Below are 22,669 nucleotides of genomic sequence, written 5' to 3'. Positions count from 1 at the left end.
AGGATGTTGTTGTTGTCGTCTGTTGAATTTAACCCATCACCAGTACAGAAGACACAAACAGCACAGCACAAACGGAAAAGTTTATTGCAAAAACAGAGGGATGGCAAAGGAGTATCCTTTTTTTTTCCCCCTGTGGAAGAATGAGTGTCTTTGTTTCAACCTTAAGTTCAGCAACTTCTACCAACTTACTGTCTGCAAATCTTGGTTTTGCGTTGATCATCATAGTCATATGAAATTATTTAAAAGGTATTTTGTTGCAAAGGTCACATGAAATCATTTAATAAAAACTTAAAAAGTGAATTTGCCAGCTCATCTCTCACTGAAACACACTTTTGGCATAAAAGAACCTGCTGAGTTGTAAGAATGAGCAGGACTAGGCATTTTCCCAATAATAAGATGGCAATAACAGGAAGGAATGCTTGGCTATGTTATATTGTAAGTGAACAATGCTTCCATGAATTTTATGTGTTTATATTTGTAGACACTTCATGGTGACTTATTTCTGTGGGTTTTTTTGAAATTACCCAGTGCAGGAAAATCATATAGGTGGTCTGCAGCCATCATTAACAGTTTTGTAAGTACCCCCAACAAAAAGTAAAAGGAAATGTAAGTCTTTTTGTGGGGGTGAGATGGAAAGGAAACTTTTTGAGGGTAAAGAGTAGTTTTATGAGCCTAACTATGGTTCATTTAAAGCTTTGCAATCGCTCTTCACTTCAATCCAGTTTTACTCAGTGTGCACTTTGGTGTCTCTCACAAGGAAGCAGCACTACTGAAGATTCCCTCTCTTTCATGAAGTAGAAGGTCAAAAGACAACAAAAGTTTGAGTGTCTTGCTATTGAATACCTGAAATCTAATCCCTGCCTCAGAAGCAGAGATCACACACTGCTGAGCTGCCAGCTCCAGGTCTGATCACTCCTGTCTCTCTGAACTCATGAACCTCAAATTCCAGCTACAGAGTGTCCCAATTTCAGTGAGAAAGAAGTGTACTCCTCATTCCCAACCTGATGGTTAGGCTCTGTCCTGTGAAACAAAAGCCATGGATTTGGGCTCTGTCATCCTAGAAGGTCCATATGCAAGCTCTCCTGCTGGAGCAAGTACCATAACCTTGGAGCTGGAGCTCTGTAGCTCACCCCCTCCCATCATCTTTAAATCAAGGTGCCTGTGGTTCAGCCCTCAGTGCACCCTACTTTGTTGTGAGCACAGTCAATTCATCAAGCAATCTGTGGTTGCATTTTCCTTCTGTATGAATCCCAAGCAGCCCTAGCAAGGAGAATGTCTTCTGAATGCTGAGCTCAGACAAACAGGCTTGTGATCAGAAGTAGAAACTGAATGGGCTGATCCAGTCACAGGTGCATATTTGGATTAGATGCAGTTTTTCTGCATCATTTGGAGTAAAAACCATCCATTTGATTGCATTTTAGGGGTCTTTTTTCATTGAAAAGGAGATTTGTCACTGAATGAGTGAATTGTTGTATCACAGAATCACAGAACATGCTCAGTTTGAAGGGAGCCATCAGGATCATCGAGTCCAGCTCCTGGCCCTGCACAGGACACCCCAAGGCTCACACCAGGTGCCTCAGAGTGTTGCCAAATGCTTCTTGAGCTCTGTCAGGTTTCATGCTGTGACCGCTGCCCTGGGGAGCAGTTCCAGTGCCCAGCCCCCCTCTGGGTGAGGAACCTTTCCCCGATACTCAACTCAAACCTCCCACGACTCAATTTCAGGCCATTTCCTCAGGTCCTGTCACTGCTCATGAGAGTGAAGAATCTGTACCTGCCCCTCCACTGCCCACCCTGAAATACCCATTCACCTTCTTTAGCTATTAAAACACAAAACTATTTACAGGACTTCTGAGGCCCAGAATTCCTCTGAGTGAGTAAGAATGTTCTGTATTTCAATGAAAAAGGGATGAGGCCTTTCAAGAAAAAAATCAAACCTGCTCTTTCCTTAAAGGAAATTGCTCTTTGACTGTTCTGGCTGCTCTGCAACCTTCAAAGGAGACCACACTGTGTTAGCTAAATTATTGAAAAAATAGATTTTTACCAGACTGTGTAGAGTTGGACTCTCAAAATTGTTTTAAACAAAGTTGAGACACCACAAAACTTCAATTCAGTATGAGTTATTCTTTGTGCTGCTTCCACTAAGGAAAGACGCATAAAGTATTTCCTGTGCTGAACACAAAAATTCTTCTAATTTTGCTGCAAAGGATTTGTGTTTAGTTCAAAGGCTTCACTTTTTAAAGCATAACTTTTTCCTGCTAGACACTGTGTATGTGTTTGCTGTGTTTGTACGAGGCAGCAGCTCCTGCTGAGACTGGAATCACATCCTCCTTTTTTTCTCATCTCTACTCAGAGCACTGGTCTCAATCCATGGATTAGGGAAAGACATACAAAAACAAAAAACCAACAACAAAAACCAAACCAAACAAACAAACAACCAAAAAAAAAAAGCAAGGAGAGAGTCTACATAACTCATATGCACTAAACTGGCACCTCAGGCCCAGGAAATGGGCTGACCAGATCTATTGCTCCCTGTTGACCCCCTCAGGCAGCTGTTAAATATTGTCAGATGGAAATTCCCAGGGACAGGGCCTGATTCACTTTTACCCAGACCATACTGGTATTTCGTAAGTGGAATATAATATCATAATGCTGCTTGTTCTCACAGAATCTACTGAGCACCAGTAGATTCTTGAGTGATCTGTACACTGAGCTGTTTACTCAGCTTTATCAATTACACTGGAAAAATGCAGCATCTTTTTTTTTAACCAAATGCAAACCAGTGGGTTTATATGTTTGCATGTGCTCTAGTCAGTAATGATCAACAGCTTACATGTCTTGGCAGTTTCTTTTCTTTTCTTTTCCTTAAATTTTAAATAAAATGCAGTGGAAATTTAAAACTCTGATTTGTATTCTTCCTTTTACCCACATAATTTCTCAGAGCTGTCAGATCTCATTTGCAAGCCTCCCTTCTTCTGTCACCAGAAAATTACATCAATATTCCACACCACCTGGTACATCCTCTTGACACTTTATCCAAAGATCACAGAAAACATGGAAAAAGTATGAAAGAAAGTGTGAACAGTTATAACTGTTGGTCCTGGAAACAATGCATTTTGCAAAACAGATTGTCTTTATTATAACTTACAAGAATTGTCTCCAAGTGAAAAGCCTGGGTGTGTGCAGTGATCTCACACACCAGGTATTGCCTCTAAGATATAAACACTGGAGGAGCTTTGACAATGTGCTGTTTCCCCTGAGTACTGGAAAGAGCACAAGCATAACACAGAATCTAAGACCTCATTAGGGTTTGCCTGTAAGGGGTGTGTTAGGGAGAACACTGGGAAAGCTGAGAACATGCATCTGAGCAAAAATCTGCACTGATTAAAAAACAGGAAAAAAAGAAGAAAAGCAAACCTCTTAAAATAGGGTGGAATGCACTGTTTGTGTTTATTTTTTCTCTCCAGTTCCATAGTTCCATGGAATGAAGCTCTAAGTAGTTGGTTCACAATTAAGAGAGTCTTCAACTGGAATGATTGAAGGTCCCTTGAGTTTCTTTACTGGAAAACCCTGTCAGCAATCAAAACTTTGCCCAGGAAAGGAAAATGCTGTTGTGATTCAAGGTGAATTCTGCTGTTAAATGAATTTAAATTCACACTAGTTGATAGCAAAGTTTAACCTTGGGATTCTTCAATACTTTTGTTGTAGATAATGAATGACTGAAGAGACACTTTTGATATTATGCAGTGTCAATATCTTTAATACCAAATTCACTATGGTGTGATATATCTGTGGTGAATATAGGAAACCAGAAAAAAAGGGTCATAATTATCCCTCCACTTCTTAGTCGTGGCCATTGGCAAGATCTTGCAATGGCTACAGGGATAGTGCCAACCATTCTTGGAAGAAACACCACCACAGAGGGCAATTAATACAGCTTGTTTATTTTCTGGCAGCCTGCAATATTTATTGGGCCACTGAGGGAGAGCCAGAGGCTGCTTTAATCTTCAAGAATTAGCAATAACACACTGTGGCAGAATTTTAGAGATTGGACTAGATCCATATTAGCTTTATTGCTCTCAAAAAACATTGAGACCACATAGAGGCTCATATTTTCCAGTACAGCCATAAATGCAACTCAGATTCTGATACTGAACATTTATTTTATTTTATTTTATTTTATTTTATTTTATTTTATTTTATTTTAATTATTTCATATTTTATTGTTTTTCTCCCAGAGCTACTCCCCCTATACTCAAGCCTACCCCCTGAATTTCCTGTGACTGAAGAACACATTTTCTTCTATCTTCTGCCTCTGACTGGAAGAAACAGCCTCAAAAGATCAAGAAACAGATCGATGGACTGTTCTTGGTTCTTCTTTCAGGAATGAAGGTTTGATTGCCAGTGGCCTTAGTTTCATTGGAAGAGGCAGCTACAGACAATGGGAAGATTAAATTATTTGGGGACAGTGAGTTCACCCAAGAGAGAAGGGGTGGAGAAGACAGTATTTTGGCAGACTGAGTCACTTTTGTGTTGGGAGAGCAAGTGCCTGGACCAGGCTGTGCTGGGAGGTACAGGCTAACCCAGAAATGACTAAAACAAATGGTCCTTGAAACATGATTTGGAGCAGAGCCTGCAGCACATCTGAAGCACACCAGATAAATCCTAGAAATCGTTGGAAATACATCAGACTGCAACAAAAGGCTGAGTCTTGCTTTAAAGTGCTTGGAAAAGGCTCACTAGAAAAATTGACTGGGTACAAAAATGACTGACACTCCATGACTTTGCCTGATAGTGTCTGTGGGATGGGCAGAGGACATGCCTGGCTTAGAGAAAAGTACTGTGGTGTGTTTAAAAGCCTCAGCCATCTTTGAACTTGCTTTCTGATTCCCCAGGAGGGAGTGGTGTAGACAGGGGGAAGACTGTTGTTCCAGATATGCATCTGGGTTTCTCTCAGGGCCTCCCCTGGTCAGAGGCTCTTATTAGAAGATTCCCCCCTGCCATTGCAAAGCTGCTCAGAGGATACAAGCACATTCATTTTATGGTGATAAGAGTCCACAGGTGTATTTCCTTGTGTTTCTTCAGCTGTTTGGAATACCTCCCCCACCTTCTTGTACAGAATAGATCCAAGACTCAGCCCTGCACTCTAGGCTCCTTGAAAATTTGAACTTTGCTACTTCCCCTATACCTAATCCATCATTTCAGACCCATTCTGCACCTACTTGCTTCTTCTTAGACGTGGTAGCTAGGGTCCAACAGGAGGCAAGGAAGGTGGCTCTACTAGGAGATACCTTTTTTTCCTCTGTTTCCTGAAAAAAGACCTTTAGGCCAGAATTAGGAGAAAGTGATTTTCTGTCTGTAAGCCTTCTTGTTAGTGGTCCTGGCAAAAACAGTGCACAGGTTTGGATAGGTCCTGGGCAGATCTTTTTTTGAAACCAACATCTCCAGCTCAAGCTCTCTTGCAGACTGTGTGGCCTCCTGAATTGCTCCAAATATACAACACTTGCCATGAGGTCCAACAATTTATAGGAGATTTCTGGAACTGCAGAGGAAAAGGCACTATTTTCTAGTGGTAGAAAATAGCAATACCTCCTTATGAACAATAAATACAAAGCTCTTGCCTCACAGCTCTGCCAAGAGTTTGTTAATTTGGTTTCCTTCCTACCCATGTAAACACCCAACAGATAATGTCCTTTGAGCACACGGCTTCACCCCTTCACCTGTGCTAATGCTCTCCCTCCATGGTGACAGTGGGTTAATGGGACTAAAGCCTTCAGGAGTACTTGGAAAACCTCTCCCTAAACCTTTCAGAAATGTTGCCTGGTTCTTTCCCAAGGCTTTCATAACTTGCAGCTCTGGTTATTTCAGTGTCAGTAAAAGGGGAGCAGAAGTTCAGGAGTTTATTCAGAACAGTGGCTGCTCCCTAGAAAGAACCCTGAGAAGCCAGTGAAGACCTTCTGCTGGTCTCCAGATAAAATCATTTGTAGCTGGCAAAGGTTTTTATAACCTCTGCTTATACAATCCTAGTGACACTGAAGCCATGGCTTTTTCACACAAACTCTTCCAGTATTCAAGTCTTCCAACCAGAAGGTATTTCCAGGGTGCAGACTACAGCTCTCTTGCTGTCTTTCAGCTTAATTTCTTTCTCTTCTATGGTCAATATGGGTAGAAAATGGCTAATTTTGCTGTTGCTTTTTTAGAAGGTCCCTTTCTTCAGACTAAGCCATGCCAGTTCTTTCATAATGCTTAATTCCCTTCTCTTTCATTTGTCCATTTGCTTTTTGTTTTGGGTAGATAAATAGCTACAAAAATGCTCAAAATGGCCCTTGGGGGATTCTGAATAAAAACCTTGTAATCTCTGTAGTCATCAGCTCCTTTATCCATACTAACAAGGCAAGATGTGGTATGGGTAAAAAAACAACCCCAAGGCACAACTAATGCAAAACACATATAAAGCAGAAGGTTTTGTAGGTCTGGAGCTGTTTTCACTGAACAGATATTTCAATAAGCAGATTTTCAAAGAGAAAAGCAGCAATTCTGAAATACAATGAGAGCACCTCAATCAGAAAAATTTCTTTGCGGAAAGGGTTCTCAAAAATTGGAATGGACTGCCCAGGGAGGTGGTGGAGTCACTATCCCTGGAGGTGTTCAAGTAATGATTGGATGTGGCATTCATTGCCATGGTCTAGTTAACAAAGTGGTGATCACTCAAAGGTTGAACTCAATAATCTTGGAGATCATTTTCAACCTAAATAATTCTGTGATTCTGTAATTCTCTCTGGCACTTGACCATGCTCAATAGTGAGGGAAAATTTGGGCTCAGTGGACCTAAAGACAACTATGAGTAAATGCCATTTCCCATTCTTCATGCCTTTTATCTCAGATCTTTCATTCATGTGCAGTGGTAGATGTCTCCGTAGCATGTACCATTCAGCCCCTTCAGGTGGAGCTCTGTTTCCTGTAGAGCAACAGACCCAAAACTTTATTGGTCTGTGATAATACAGACTGAAAATACTTTCTGGAGCAAGATCATTTATTCTCCTTATCAGCCTGGGCTATGGTAATGGCTGTCATGCCCGGCTACACCTAATCCTGAAAGCTGGAGAGTCTGTAGTGCTGTCCATAAGCCACTTCTCTAAAGCTTCAGGCTACAGAACTTGCTTATCATTTGCTTGAATTGCACAGCCTTCTGAAGCTGTTTTCTGTAACATTAGGTTTAGCCACTGGCTAAATAGATGTATTTGGCAAGGTATATTTCTGGTTAAGATTCTGAAGATGTATGATGTAATGAATTAAATGCTTTCAAATTCTGAATATTTAAAATACACCATGCTGTATTTAGCATAGCTGTGGAGAGGAAGAAAGAACATTTACCAGCAAGCTGGGTGAATCAAAATGTCAGGGTAGTTTTTGACAAAATTTACTTAATTTGCATCATTGCTTATATGCATTTTCAATGGAGTATGATAAATGCAAAGGGGTCATATTTCAATGTAGCTCTCTATTAGGGAAACATTTATTATTTCAGCCCAGAGTACAGGGGTAACAGAATAGCCTTGTTAGCAAGATGTGTATTTGAGTAAGACACAAGCCTCTTACAGCATCATACAAATCAGACAGGATGCAAATATCTGAGTATTTAACTTTGGATCTCTGGATTTGCTACAGGCATGTCTCTTTCTGTCTGCCAGCATCAGATCTCTTAGTGGGATGGAAATTTGAGGTTTGTGATCGTCCCCAAAGTGGACCTTACCAGATAATTTTGCCAGACACTTATTCCACTTGAGTGTTTTCAGAAGAACTGACAAGGTATGCTTGCTTAGCTGTCAGAATTGTCCTCTTTTGTAAGCATGTATCAAACAGATATTTACCCTTTTATTTGGTCTATATGACAATATTAATCTCATAATCTTTTCTTCTGTGTTTTTTTCTGATGCATTTACTTTGGGAAGAGACAGAGGGATATGTTCAAGTGATTTTTTAATATGATTCTATGTGTAAGCTGACTATTGAAGCTCAGAAATCTGCTACAGAGAAATGGAGAAGTAAAAACTATTTACAGTATATTTTGATCCTACCTTTATTCTGCCATTTTAAAATTGTTTAGCATGACATGAAACATTGGCACCATGGAGAAACTGAGATGAGTAACTGGGAAAGCCTGGACTCTGACTTCTCTAGAACACTGAAGAGAAGTAAAATCCAGTCTGTGCTCAGAAGGATACATTGGTTTGACTGTGATAGATATGACAGGTTTTCCTCCTTGAGACCAACTGGAAACCAGAACTGCTCTGCTGCCATTCACCCTATTACAGCATTATAACCTGAGTAAAACCAAAGTACTTTAAAATGAGTTGAATGTTCATATTTGGTATCCGAGTAATTTTTAGCCTTAGTATGGCCAGACCAAAACATCCCAGTCCAATTTGAAAAATGGGTAAGCCATATTAGTCCCAGGATGAATTCCACCTTTCAGTGCAATAACTAAATTGTGGGTTTACCACCCCATGTAGAAAAAAAAAAAAGTTTTTATGTTTAAAACATTTTAAACAAAAAAATTATGTTTATTTTACATTATATTTTCATGGCTACACCCAAAACTATTAAAAATACCACTGTGGAGACAAAGCCTTTTTTTTTTTTTTAGAAAGTCTTTTTTAATAAAGCCCTTTGAGTAACAACTGTTTGGATCCATTTATTCAATTAAGACATACTTTGTCAATGAGGTTATAAAATAATGACTGAAAGACAGACAAATATCTTTCAGTGAGAATTGAAGGAGAAATACTCAAACTTTTAAGAATGACAGAGACTTAACCTTCACAAACTGACAAAGGAAGAAAATTATCTTTCTTGACATTTTCACACCAGTGCTTTCCTGGAGTATTTTGTTACAGTAAAACATAACATATTGGCAGTAATTAGGGAAAATTCTTGTTATGAAGGAGACAAGGCTACATGACCCAATGCTCTGTTCTGGCCTATGATTTGTTTAAATACAACTAGTTATTTCATGCTTTTTTTTTTTCCCCCAGTTCAACATAGTTTAGCAGTTAGTCAAGATGGAATTTGGTTATTCCTACTGCGGAAGTGATAGAGAAATGTGGGTGATGTTTATTTGAAGATTTCAGTGGTCTGAACATCTTGATGTGGTTCCTTGCATGGTTTTGCACATGAAGGATTCCACAGAATGTGAGATGTGATTGAGCTCATGGTCTGAGGTTATACAGTATGACATTCAGTTCTCACAAAAAAATACCAAGCTGCTTTGAACAGCCTGCAGGAGTCCTTTTCCAGGGAAATCACCACACAGGGTCTTCTCATTTAATGCCATGTTTTTCATTGTGAATTTCCAACTGATCATGAAGATGATAAAGGTCATTATCAGCGGGGCAGGGAATGTGCATGAAGGGCACAGAGACCAACACCAGCTCTGATCTTGCAGTCTGTTCAGCAGCTGCCCTGGGAACTGCATGTACTGCGTACATTGGGTGTGCTGGATATGTTCATCTGTTCAATTGCTACCAAGGATGTCTAGGAAGCCAGATTTGCTTTCAGTCATTTTGTTTTTACTCCTTTATGCATGCTCAGGTAATTACTCATTTGAAGAGGAAAAAGATCCCAGTAATTTGGAACTGACTTGCTCTTAAACTAAAAAAAATACTTTCTGTACCTCTTGCTCAGTGGCACCCAGGACTTCTCTAGCAGGGAAAGCACGGTGTGTGGAATAGCTCACTTGGAGAATGGATGAGCTTAAAAAACTGATTGAAAGAAAGTGATACTAAACCTGCATCTTGCATCACCCTTTCTCCTTGGGCTCCATTATTTCCATGTCTGCAATTAATGGTCTGTGTTTTCAGAGCTTTTATAGCATTTTTGGGGGGTAAGACTGATACCTGTTGCAAGTATGCCTTTCAGTGCAATACATAAAAGAGAACAGATCAGCATGCAGTGACCTAAAACATTATTTTTGTATTTTTTATATATTATGAGATCATATTTATCTATAAAACCATGAGAGGGCAGCATTCTCTCTATCATCCATACTCTCTTTCTGCTAGAAAATTAAGAGAGACTTTCTTTAACATTCATCCCATAAACCACAGAGAAGTGTTATATATAATTCAGAGCTTGGTTCAATATTCTTTGTAATCAATAGGAATGTTTCCCTTGATTTAAATAGATGTTGGACTGAGGCTTCAGTTGTTCAAAAATGACATCAGGAAGAACAGTCTATATAATTTAAATCAGAAGATATAAAAAATAAGCAGCAGGGAAATTATTTTGGTGGTGGCTAACCATGAGGACAAAATAGCAAGAATATTGGTGTATTCTCCACTTCTTTGTGTCTTTGAATACAGACAAAGATGTCTCTTTGGAAAAAGTGAAAAAATGCTGCTGGACTCAACACTGAGGTAGCAAAGTGATGTTCTGTGAACTGTATGGTATAAAGATAAGCTGATGCTCTGTATAAACAGACAGGATAAACCACACTCTTTTTTTGTGCTGTTGTAAATAATGAGTGGAACAATTCAGACTTGCAGGGAGTGATCTTACAAAGAAAATGGTATTCAAAATGGACAAGGACCTACCGCCATAAAAAAAAAAAAAAAGAAGAAGTTCCACCTCAATATGAGGAACACTTTGTTTACAATGAGCTTGGCAGAGCATTGGAACAGGCTCCCCAGAGAGTGAGTCATGGAGTTTTCCTCTCTGGAGACATTGAAAACCCACCTGGAAGAGTTCCTGTGCCACCTGCTCTGAGTGACCCTGCCTTGGCAGGTTGGACTACATGAATTCCAGGGTTCCCTTCCAACTTTAAGTATTCTCTGATTTCCAGATGTGGGGGTAGAACTCGACAATCATTAAATGTCCCTTCTGACACAAACCATTTTACGATTCTGTGATCTTCTGTAAGTAAGCACCAAGCATTTGTGTCATCTATGCTGTATAAGCAATCAGGTTTGCTAAGCAAAATTGTCTCTCCAGCTCTGGAGTTCATTATTGTGGCCAATACCATTAATCTAGCTAAAAATTTCAGTGCAAAATGTTACAGCTGTCGCATGATCCTTTGAGTAACATCAATACAGTACTGTAAGAATAAGTGATTGGGGGTTTTGGAAGCATTAATTGTGCATTTTTTTCAAAATTAGAACAGCTTAAGATGGAGAGAGAAAGGTTTTGAAAAAGGAAAGCAGATTTTTTTGCTTCTAAATAACTGCTTCAGAAATAAGTTAGGTCACAGAAGAAACAGTTTTTTAGTCAGATGAGTATTTAGACATCTCACAGTATTGGACCAATGGAGAGTGGCAAGCACTAATTAGCATTCTTGCCAGCAGTTTCAGCAGAGAGGGGTACTATTTAGTGAACATGGAAAGCAAGCTATTCTTTCTATAAGGCTTGACATGGTGACCCAACCCCAACCCCCAATGGGTTTATGATGAAATTGAATTTTCTTACTTGTTTACTTCATCTCCTGCTGGTAAGGGAAATTCCTGTATGTCTCTTACTCACAGCATTTCAGTAATTTCAACACCCCTAAAATGATGCACAAAGTTTTCACTGTGAATACCCTTAGGAGGTACCACAAACTGTGGTTTCACAGAAAAGTCATTGAGACAAATGCAATGGTGGGCAAATGCACACAATTCCCAAAGGTTGCCCCGAGCAACTACTCGACATGTGAGAAAGCAAAGGATCTCCACAGGGATTGGCAGTAAGACAAAAATGTTATTAGTTCTAGAACTATTTTCATATTGGTTCTATTTGATCTATATCCACATGCATTTTCTTTCATTAAGATGAGCTACTCAAAAAGATTGCCCATTTTTTTAGAGGTAAAACGTTGTGTTTATCTGTGATATTTAAATAGAACCATCATAAAGAAAAAAGTTAATTTTCTTGTTATGCTTTGAAGACTACTAAAGGTTGTTAGCATTTGCTAACTTCAAGTATTTGCACACAGTTTCCATAAAAAAGAAAAATATGAGGTATTATTAATTTTCCCGTAAGTTGTCATATAAAAATGAATTCAATAACATGTGAGCTCTGCCAAGATGGCTGTATATTTTTTTTAGAGAAATAATGTAGCTGTTCAGACTAGCCTACATTTTACATGGGGTTTGAATTAGCACATTTCAATGGATCTCAAAAGCATTTTTCTCTGCTATTGAACTCAATACCAAAGCTCCAGTTGAGGAAGGTACTTCATCATGTGAGTAATCCTATTCAAAGCAGTGGGCCACTGACACACTTAGAGCTGCACATGTACTTACATATCCCAGGAATGAGGCCTTGGCATGCAATGAAAGCAGCTGGAGTATGAGAGGGGACCCTCTCATGATTTGAGTCTCACCTTCTCTCAGATGGAGTTGTGTGCTTCACTCACAAGGCAGAGCAACAATACATTTTGTTGGTGTAAGCAGTGAGTTACCAAAGTTCAATGGTAAATGTGACCGTGGCTTAACAAGGTTCAATAGCAAGGCTTAACAAGGTTCAATATGTGCTGCATAGGGGACAGTGCCAGGCAAAACTGCCAGGAGGTTCAGAAGGGATCCCTTGAGTCAGGAGGTTCAGAAGGGATCCCCTTGCATTCTAAACTCCTCCCCAGCAGGATTTTCAGGTGTGACTGGATTCAGGCTTAGTCCCAGACTTGATCAATGGTTTATGTCTGTATGATCATAGATACATAATAAAGCCTTTCTGTGACTTAGCTAACATTTCAAAGTTTCAGTACTCCTAAGCCCAGTTCACCTACTGGGTATCTCATGTGATAAGGATTCATTCTTTCTCAGTCTTGAGGAGTAACCTTGAGAGGCATTCCCACTCAAGGGGAGATCCTGGCACAAAATTCTGCAGCTGTGCAGGAGAGATCAACAAGTCCTGGGCTGTCCACTAGTTACAGGACACCTTGATTGCATTATAGTGATATCTGCATACCAGCCATATTTTGGCTGGCATATGCTCAAGCATATTTTGGCTGACATATGCTCAAGCCCCTGGCTGCTGAGCAAGATTTATAGCCCTTAGCTGTTTTGTTGTTATCTGTCTCTCCAGAGTCCAACAATACAAATGCAGCAATTCTGACCACTGCTGATGACTTTTGCTTAAGTAGAAAAAGGGTGGGGAGTGGTACAGCACCATACACTGGAGTTTTGATCTGATGTTTAAAGTAGTGCCTGACACTCTGTTCTTCATGGGTGGGGTGCCACTGCCTCATGCTTGACCTTACCTAGAACTTATTTATTTGGAAAACATTCAAGAGGGCACAATCCCATTGTGATGAATGTAAAACAGGGAAGTATGAAATGCAAACAGTCAGGACAGGCCCCAAAAGAGATGTCACAACTTGCAAGGAAAGTGAATATGGTAGTAGCAGCAAAAAACATCATAGCTTTATACTTCTTCCTTTTTGGATAGAAGGTAGAGTAAGGCAGGGGAGGGAGGGGTGAAATAAGAGAAAGATGGTGAGGCTGCCTGAACATAAACAGAGATAAGGAGAAGGAAGAAACAGCTCTTCACTGTGGGACAATGAGATTCCATTAAAGTTATTAATTTGGGTTCTGACCTCTCCCATCGTTGAATCAACTCCAGGCACCAGGAGGCAGGGAGAAGGGACATGGAGAGATAACCATCACTGTCTGCATTTGCTGTTGCCAGAGTGTCTGATGAATCTCCTTCACCCTTCTCATCAGCATGTCTGGATTTAATTTGGTTTTCTCCTTTCTGCACAGTGCTGCTGTGGAAAGCCATGGATTTTCACTCATTTTAACAGTCAGCTGATATATTCAACAGGGAGCTTATTTTGCTAAATAAGCTACAAAGCAAAACACCAAGAAGCATATTGCAGTGAAATAAAATACAGACTTTAATTGATGCAGTAGTTTTGAATAAATCTTTCCATTGTCACAGTCAGCATGCTAAATGCCAAGGCCTGTCAGCACCACTTCTTAGTTACCTACCCAAGGTAATCATACAGCTTTTCTCATTGCAGAATCCAGCTGTTAGCAATACCAGTTTATGGGGTTTTACTGAAAAATAATTTTTTAAAAGGAAAAAAAAATAAATGACAGGCTCCTGTCTGTTACAAGACTGTCAGATCCCATCTCTTCTTGCAGAGGCAAAATAACTTAGAGACCAGTGTAGATGTTTGCCTGGGAGTGCATGGGATTGATGCCCCAGCAGAGAACTGAAATCAGCTTGTTCAAAAGCCTTACACTGGGCCACCCTGCCCTTTTGTGGAGAAATGGCCTTGGGGAAGTAAACATCTGCAAACAGTCCATTCCACACAAGGTTTATAAATAGTAAATTTGCTGTCTTTAGTTATGGAATTGTGATACTTTTTGTCTGCTTCATATTCATATTCATAACTTCAAACTTCATATAAGCAGGAACAGCAGCCACTTTGTCCTTGGAGTTCCTTGAGTCTATAAGAAAAAGAGGTATCCAATGCACATTTAAGACTGAAATTTTATATGTGTCCTTCTGAGGGGTTACCTAAGTATACTTACACTGTGAACGTGTAAAGTCATTGCATAGGCAGAATAGGAGGAAAAATGAGCACCCAAGTTATGAGAAATGGGAGGCAGAGGGATCAGAAAAGGGAATGCCACTGATTGCAGTTTTCTGCTATTGCAGGCCAGACATCACATGGCTCCTTTCACAGAATTCATGGTTTAGTGAAAAAAATGCTCTGATACCAGTTGGCCCCAAACTCTGTGCTGGGCACTTCACTGACTTCAGCTGGCATCTCTGAGTGATATGTCAGATTGCAATTAGACCTCTGAAATTAGAAGATAAAGAAAGGTCTTTTGGCATTTTGTGCCAAAAAGGTTTAAATAATTGAAGTATTTAGACTTCCAGAAATGATAATATATTTTCCAGGAAAAAAAAAAAAAGTGATTTTTATATTCTATCTATTTTCTTCTGTTTTCCACAGGTGGCCCTTTCTTGTTCTCTTCTTACACTGAAGAGTCAAAATTTGTCCTGGTAAATTTACCTGTAAAATCAATTTAGTTCAAGATTCCACTGTTGTGAAAAAATCACATTTTATATATCAAGGAGTATTCAGGCAGGTCCTATGAAAAAGTATTATTGGCCTGAAAAATCTTCCCTAAAAACATTTCAGAACTTATTCATGACAGTCTGTAGAGGTTTTTCCCCCCAAGCTACTGTATGGGAAGGATGAAATTTTGTATTAAATTCTAACAGCCCAAAAATTGTATGAAAAGATAATAATTTTGTATTAAATACTAAAGGACTTTCCTCCATGAGGATATAAGCAAGCTCCACAGGAACTAAAAGTTATGCTGCAGAAGGATTTTTCAGGCTTAAGAGAGCTTGGGGGAGGGTGTTTGAGTGCATTAGTATTCATTCCACATTCCTGCCTGCTGTTCCACATGCACTATTTTGTGCCTCCATAAACTGCTCTGGATGCAGATCAAAATTATTTAAAATAATTCACAGGGAAAAAATAATACCAAAGCAACAATTTCTGTGTATTTCCACATTGCCTTCATTTTCATTGACATTTACTGTTAGCCTTTTTATAGCAGTATGAAAAAAGATGGCAGAAGCAGAGAAGGGAAAGGCTTTGTCTGATAAGAAAGGCTTTTACATTTTAGAGAGAAGTTCTCACAACAAATCAGAATGCTGTTAGCTTTTCTTGTGCAGTCAGCATCAACAACTTAAAGCAGCAGCCCTGAATTCTTTAACTGAAAGGCCACTTTAAAGTTGTTGTTATTATTATTACTATTCTTTCTTGTTTGCAAAATCTGTTTTTACATAGGAAAAAGTATATTGATCTCTTCTATGTTAGTACTTTTTAGTAGTATAACTCACTTCCTCTGATTTTATTTTCCGCTTCTCAAGCCTCCTGAGTCATAAACCAGTCCAGGAACAGACTGCCAAGGAGCCAAGCTTCCATCTCCTGGAGCTGAACTCGCAGCTGCAGGAACACTACTGGGAAAGTGGGCACCATCACCTGCAATATATGCATTTATCAAGCAAGTTCTGCTTTACTCCTGTGAAAAAATAGGCTTCTTACTAAATGCTTGGGAGGAACCTTTAATTTCTTGTTCACTGAAAGGAGCCTGGTTCATGGCCCATCACCACTGGCTCTAGGCTCCTTCTTTAATATTTGTCCCCATAGTGAAATTCTTGAATCCTGATTGAAAAAGAGCATGGTAATGTGAAAACTTGTCTTACAGTACAAAGTTGTATTGCCTACACTGAGATCAGGCCAGAAGAATTCCTGCAGCTCTAGAAACATGGAAGCATATGGAGATCTCCATTAAAAAAAAAAAAAAAGGCAGAGGCTAGAAAGTTAAGGGTAAGCTTCAACCACAAAATCTCACTGGGAGAGGACAAGCTTAGAAGAAAGATGAGAGGGAAGTTGATACATTTTTGGAGGCATGAATAAAGGTGGATTCAGGGAAGGGGTGCATCTTACACACACATACACACACAGAGAAGTCAAATGTCCCATGTTCAAAATTGCATGAAACACAGTGAACTCCCAGAGCTAACTGAGGCACAGTATGGTAGATGCAATTCTTTAAATCACTGTGTTCCCAATAACCACTGGCTCTGGGCAATCTCTTTCAAAGTCCTGGTCCCTGCTGGGTGAAGTGCTGGAATCTGTGCTGTTGCTCTCAGGGTGCCACCCTGCTGCGTTCAAGATGAAGAATAAATATGCATGAAGTTGACAGTAGTTTGGCTTCCACCAAAGCTTAATTTAGCTCACTTCTCAGTGCTGAATAAGATAAATTAAAACAAATAATTAATAGTTCTTTTAACACAGGGAGTAAAGAGCATCATGTGATAAAAATGCTAAATCTGGGGAAAGTTCAGAGCTGGAAGACAAGACTGTGCAGTGCATTCCACACTGCCGAGGAGGTACCACATACTTTGCAGGGCACTGATGGACTAAACAAAAGAAAATGTCTGGTCAGAGGAAACAAAGGAATGCACTGTAGCATCCAGGAAGGATGTAGCACAGTCCACACCAGCTGGAATGCCTCTCCTGAGGAGTCTGAAATTCCTTCCATCTTCTCCCCCTCCTGTTTTTGGTTTTCAAACTTCTATGCCAAGAAAAGGACAAAAGCTTTATTATGCTTGAAGTCAGGCCACAAACAAAATTACCTAAAAGGTGCTTCAGAGTATTTAGTACATGAGCATGGGCTATTTCTGCAGGGACATGGCAAGCTTTCCCAGTGACTTTTGCCATCATCCACAAATTGCATATTCCTTCTGTGTTACTTCACAAAGGCCCCTCCTTTTTTTTCTTAGCTTGAACCACTGCACTCACTTCCTTTGAAGCCAGAAGCTGTAGAGCTGACATTGTAAAAGGAATTTCAAATAAATTCTCATAGCCATTTTGGAGAGGAAATATTGGGTGTTCATTATTGATTTTGTTACTTTATTGTGATTGTTTCTATGTATAGTTGTAAATGGGGGTTTTTTGTGGGTGTGATGCACAAGCTGCCTGAGGAAGGCAGAATACGTAAGAAATTTTAGAATGTTTTTAAAAGTACTGCAAGTACAAGAAAGAGAAGTACATACATTTTTTGTAATATGTATATACATATATATATTACACATATATTGCATACACTTACGCCTGCTCATCAAACATTCATTGCTCCCAGCCAGAGAGGGTGGGTAGAGTAGTAAATAAAGAGTCTTCAATATTCATTCAAGAAGGGTGATCTATGAATGATGAAGACATAGAAGTGGTTGGGGGAAAATGGGTAAGCTGAGGCTGGGTTCAGTGTCATGGAAAAGGAAACAGAAGCAACATGAAAAGAGACATAAAGATAAATAGTAAGGGAAAGAACCGTGTCACTCTCTAAGGTGTGGATGAAATTCTTAAACTCAGTTCAGTGGGAAAAGGAAAGGATGTTGGAGAAATTCTAATCAGCATGGCATTGATATGTCAGACAGCAAAGCCAGGGACTTTCTCTAAATAAGGAGAAAAGCAATGCTCTGTGTCTGAAATCACTGTATTTGTAAATGCTATCTATGTATCTATGTAAGTCATAGAACTGTCATGCAGATTGCTTGATATCTGCAGCTGAAAGATATAACTTTTGTACCAAATATTCCTATTTGATTCCTTTAAAAGACTGTGCTCTCTCACAGTAGCTTTTCTGTCCAACCTCACTAAAGTCTACACTTGAGGTTCCAGTCTCTGACCTCACCTGTATTTCATTTGTTCAGCATTGAAAGCCCCTGCTGTACTGTAGATGTTTACTGTCACAAGAAGCAGCCACGGTGCCGTGTCCAGGAGCAGCCAGCTTCTTCTCACAGAAGAGAACTGCCTTTAGCTACTTTCCTGGCTGAAAGGGGAGAGCCTAGCAGTCCATAGGTGGTGAAAACTTTTGGATGTAAATTATACAGACTGTCCATCAAGCTGCACAAGCCAATAGCTACTTCACAGGTGAATGAACCCAGTGTCTGAGAGATTTGAATTCACAACATGTAGCAAAAAGCCCTCAGACCTCCATGCAAAATTCATTGAAGGCTGAAAATGGCATCATTTCTGGCCCGACAATCCTGCGTATGTGGAAAACCAGAAGGAGGGAAACTTGGTGCCATGTTAATACTGCCCAAATATACACAATGAAGTCAGACTGAAAGCAATGAAATTGCAGACGCTCCTCATGAGCTAAGAGGACCATTTTCCTTAACCAGTGACCTTCAATTACAGAGTAGCAAGCAAATTAGTAGAGACAAAAAAGAAAAACCTGTTAGCCAGAAAATCTTACTGACTAAAGCTTGTCTTGTTTCAGTTCCAGTTTCCAGAGCTTTCGGTAAAATATGTGCTGTCTCTTTCTCTTTTGGAGTACTGGTGTTAACTGGAAATGTTGATTCTGGGAACAATGAATTCCTTCTTATCAAACGGGCTTTACAACCAAGTTTTTCAGAAAACTTCAAAGGTTTCTGAGTACTTGAAGGATCTGAATCATTGCCTCAAGACTCCTGATGTCACAGAGATCAAGTTAGGAAAAAATTCAAGGCCAAAAATGGCAAGGGCAGGAATGGATAAATAAAACTGTCATTTCTCAGTTCACAGATCTTCAGCATTCCTTATGCTCATGCTGGTTTGCCTGTAGGTTGGAGTGACTGTGAAGCAGGCTGGGATCTAAATTTACAGTGCAGAAGTTTAGTGACCCCTACGCAAAGACGGGGGCTTACCCTGAACTATAGTAATCTGAAAGGTAGGAATCTCATCTTACCCAATTCAAGTTGTTCATACAACCTGCAAAATTCACAAATTCAGCTGAATTACATGGTGTCAATCCACTTCAAAAGGGAACTAGAGAAGACAACATCGTCTACCAGCAAAAGCTGTCCACACAGGGAACCAGCACTCTTCAAATTCACAAGCTGACCTAATTCCCTAGGTAGACAAGCCCAAACAGCAAAGAATATATATCCTTTCTCACTTTGAAATTGGAGAAGATTTTCTATTTTTTCTCTTTTTTTTTTTTTTAATGGCTGATAATGCTATACATCTTTCGTGACCTAATTTTCCACTTCCTCCATTGCAACCTTCGAATTCTATAATCCAAATCAAGTCCTGTTTTGACAGGAAAAGCTCAATTTTTCCTCCTCTGGACACAGTTTGACAAGAGGGATTTTCCTTTTTGTATATTAGCCCCATGTATATGCCCCAGATTTACAAAACAAGCCAAAGTCTCAATTAAAAAAAAAAAAAAATTAGGCAAATCCACTTACAAGATAAAACAAGTTACACAGTTAAAACAAAGATAATCATGTAGGTATAAGCTTTCTCTTGACAACATTATTAGCTAAATATATTTTCTCTTTCTTCAGTACATATTGGCATGAAATCTTTTCCCTGAGGTTTCTGAGTTATATTAGAGAAAAAGGATGGGGTAATAGCTGCAGAAGGTTTTCTCCTACCTTGGTCAAATCTGAGACACACTTTCCTGCTACCTGCACCACCACACTGCCTGCAAATTAACAGTTTTCTTTAAGCCTCCATTTTCAAAGTGTTCTCAGTTCAGATCATCAGCTCTTACAATTTAAAGAGAGAGATTAATTTCTAAGGGACAGCTGTAATAGCATGGTAGAATGCCAGATTGTTGCCTTCTTGCTACTAATATGTTTGCTTTCAGAGCCAATTGATCTTTTTAAGATTCCCCTTCCCCTTAGTTTGACACAAATCTCTTAATGACGAGTCTCTGAGTGTTCTCTAAATGCAACATGTGGTGAACTCTAAGTCCGAAGGCTGAAGCCACAGTCTTCCCACTGTTTGTTGCTTGGGCTCAATAAACATCATGCTGATATATTGAGATGACTCAGTGAGGCAGTGTTCACCTGCCAGCACCAACTCACTGGTTGGGACTTGTGAATTTTTCCAGATATCAGACAGGCTGGAAGAGCAAAGCCATTTATAAACCTGGTGATTATAATGATGCATGGGAACAAAAATAGATTTACAACAATAATAACAACCAGGACAGCAGTACAAATAGTGAGGATAAAAACCAGAGAAAGATAAATACCTGTCTGGAAATATGACTAGTAGTGAATCAATAAGTTGATGTTCTAGCCAAAGCACATCACTGCAAATTGAAAGCAACCTTCAGTCTGCCCACTGCAAGTTGTCCTTTTTCTCCAGTCTTATGTACTGTTACAAGTTGCACTGAACCATTTCTGCTAACTAGAGGACTGTTTCTACATCCTTTTTAACTAATGACTATTAAAATAAGTTAGTTGTATTCCTGTAACATGGAATGGAGCACTTAATGCCTGTAATACTCAACACTTCAGATTTGTTGGTTAAAGAAGAAAACCTGATTTTTTAGTTTCTTCTCCTATGATAGTTTGTAAACTCTACTATGAATAATGAATTCTCTAAGGCACTTAACTTTTAAAAAATAATTTCAGGCTGTGCCCCTTCTCTGTTATAGCCTGTAGTCACAAATGTGGTTCTTTCAAACATTGCTGAGAACAACTTTGCTGTAGCATGGACAAGTGTTTATTACAGGGTTTACTGCTTTGTCCCTTGATTCTATGCTCTGCAAACGCACATCTTAACTAATTCCCAAAGGCAAAGTGGCAACATTGTAAAACACTTGTGAAAACATCCAAACTGCAGTTTAAACCTTGTTAAAGCACAGTTCTTCTTTGGAAAGTGACACTGAAAATGGCAGTGTGGGATCCTGTATTTATTTTGTACGTGTGATTTCAGGACCAAGCATGCTAAGTACAAGCATACAGTTCTCTCCTAACATCCTCAGCCAGCTACAGAGATCAGATGGCTGAAACGTTTGTGTTCATGACTGGTTAAGACGGTGGTCTCCTTAGCAGCTGTCCCAACACAGTATCTGGAAACAGATACACCTTGCCCGCCTTCCATTTATCTCAATGAGCTTGAGGAGGATCTGTTTTCTTTTCATGAACCTCTGCCAGTTTTTTCATTGCTTAGGGATGAAAAATGTTTTTTCAGAGAAGTCAACATATCTAACTCTGAACAAAAATATACATAAAATAGTTCTGTTGAAGATGATCTCACTTCCTAACATCTTCAGCTGAAGAATTTTAAGGGCTTTCTAATTTGTCTTATGCTCTGGTTAATTGCATAAAATATTTTCATCTCTAGAAAATTCTTATATGAACACTATTGTCCATACACATTAACCTGTTTAAATAGGCTTATTTCTCTACAGAGCCAGCTGTTGGGCATTTACCTGGGCCATACGTTCATAAATATATCTAAGAATAAATGCTAAAATATTAAAAAGTTGTGAAAAGATTACAGGAACATTTGCATCATCCATTCCAGATACAATACTAATCAAGTGGTGACGACTACCCATCAAATATCAGCAATGCTCCCTCAGGTGGAAGGCCTTCTGTGCCACTTTTCACATCACTTCTTACAGAGAATTTACCACCAATTTAAGTGTCTTTTATTTTTATCATCCTGACAAGTGTAACCAGCATCTGTTTCAATCTTAGGTTGTGCTTGATGCATGTTCAAACAGCTATAGATTTGTAAGGAGGCACGTGTGAGGCTGTCCTTGAAGATGATGGTTTCCACACAGTGTAGCTGAATTTTTATGAAACAATATGCAGGCTTTTTCCACCTAACTCTTGCCAGTCCTGCTCAGCCTTGTGACTCAAAGGGGAGAAACTGCACAGCCCAATGCCAACAGGGGCCCCAGTTTCAAATGCTCAAGGGCTGGCATATCCAGAGCTGAGGTTTTGGTCTGGCCTGCGAAAAGGCAGAAAAAACCATCTGTGAAATCTGGAGGCACATCAGGTTTGGCTCCTTCCCCAGGATCCCACAGGCTCCCATAATCCTTTAGAGCTATCTGCAGGTTGGGAAAAGAAATCCTTTCTCTGCACCTTTCCTGTGCTCCACACCTGGCACACACAGCTTCCCCGGGGCTTCCATGGAGGCCTCGGAGCAATGCGGGAAGCACGAGCAGCAGCGTTTGATCCTTACGGCTTTAAAAAAATGCCCTTTTCTAACTTAAACTGGGGAGAAGGAAGAACAGCGCCCTGAATGGGACTTCTCCCTCGGGCAGGGGCATGCCGAAGACACGACAGTCGCTGGGAAAGCACAGCAAGAGCCCCGCGCCGCCGCCCGGCCGGGCCTCTCCCGGGCCCAGCCCCGGGGCCGCTGCAGGCCGGC

Source organism: Passer montanus, unplaced genomic scaffold (genome assembly GCF_014805655.1).
Source record: "Passer montanus isolate IOZ18808 unplaced genomic scaffold, ASM1480565v1 scaffold33, whole genome shotgun sequence".
NCBI classification, from domain to species: Eukaryota; Metazoa; Chordata; class Aves; order Passeriformes; family Passeridae; genus Passer; species Passer montanus.
This window is presented reverse-complemented; position numbering follows the sequence as displayed.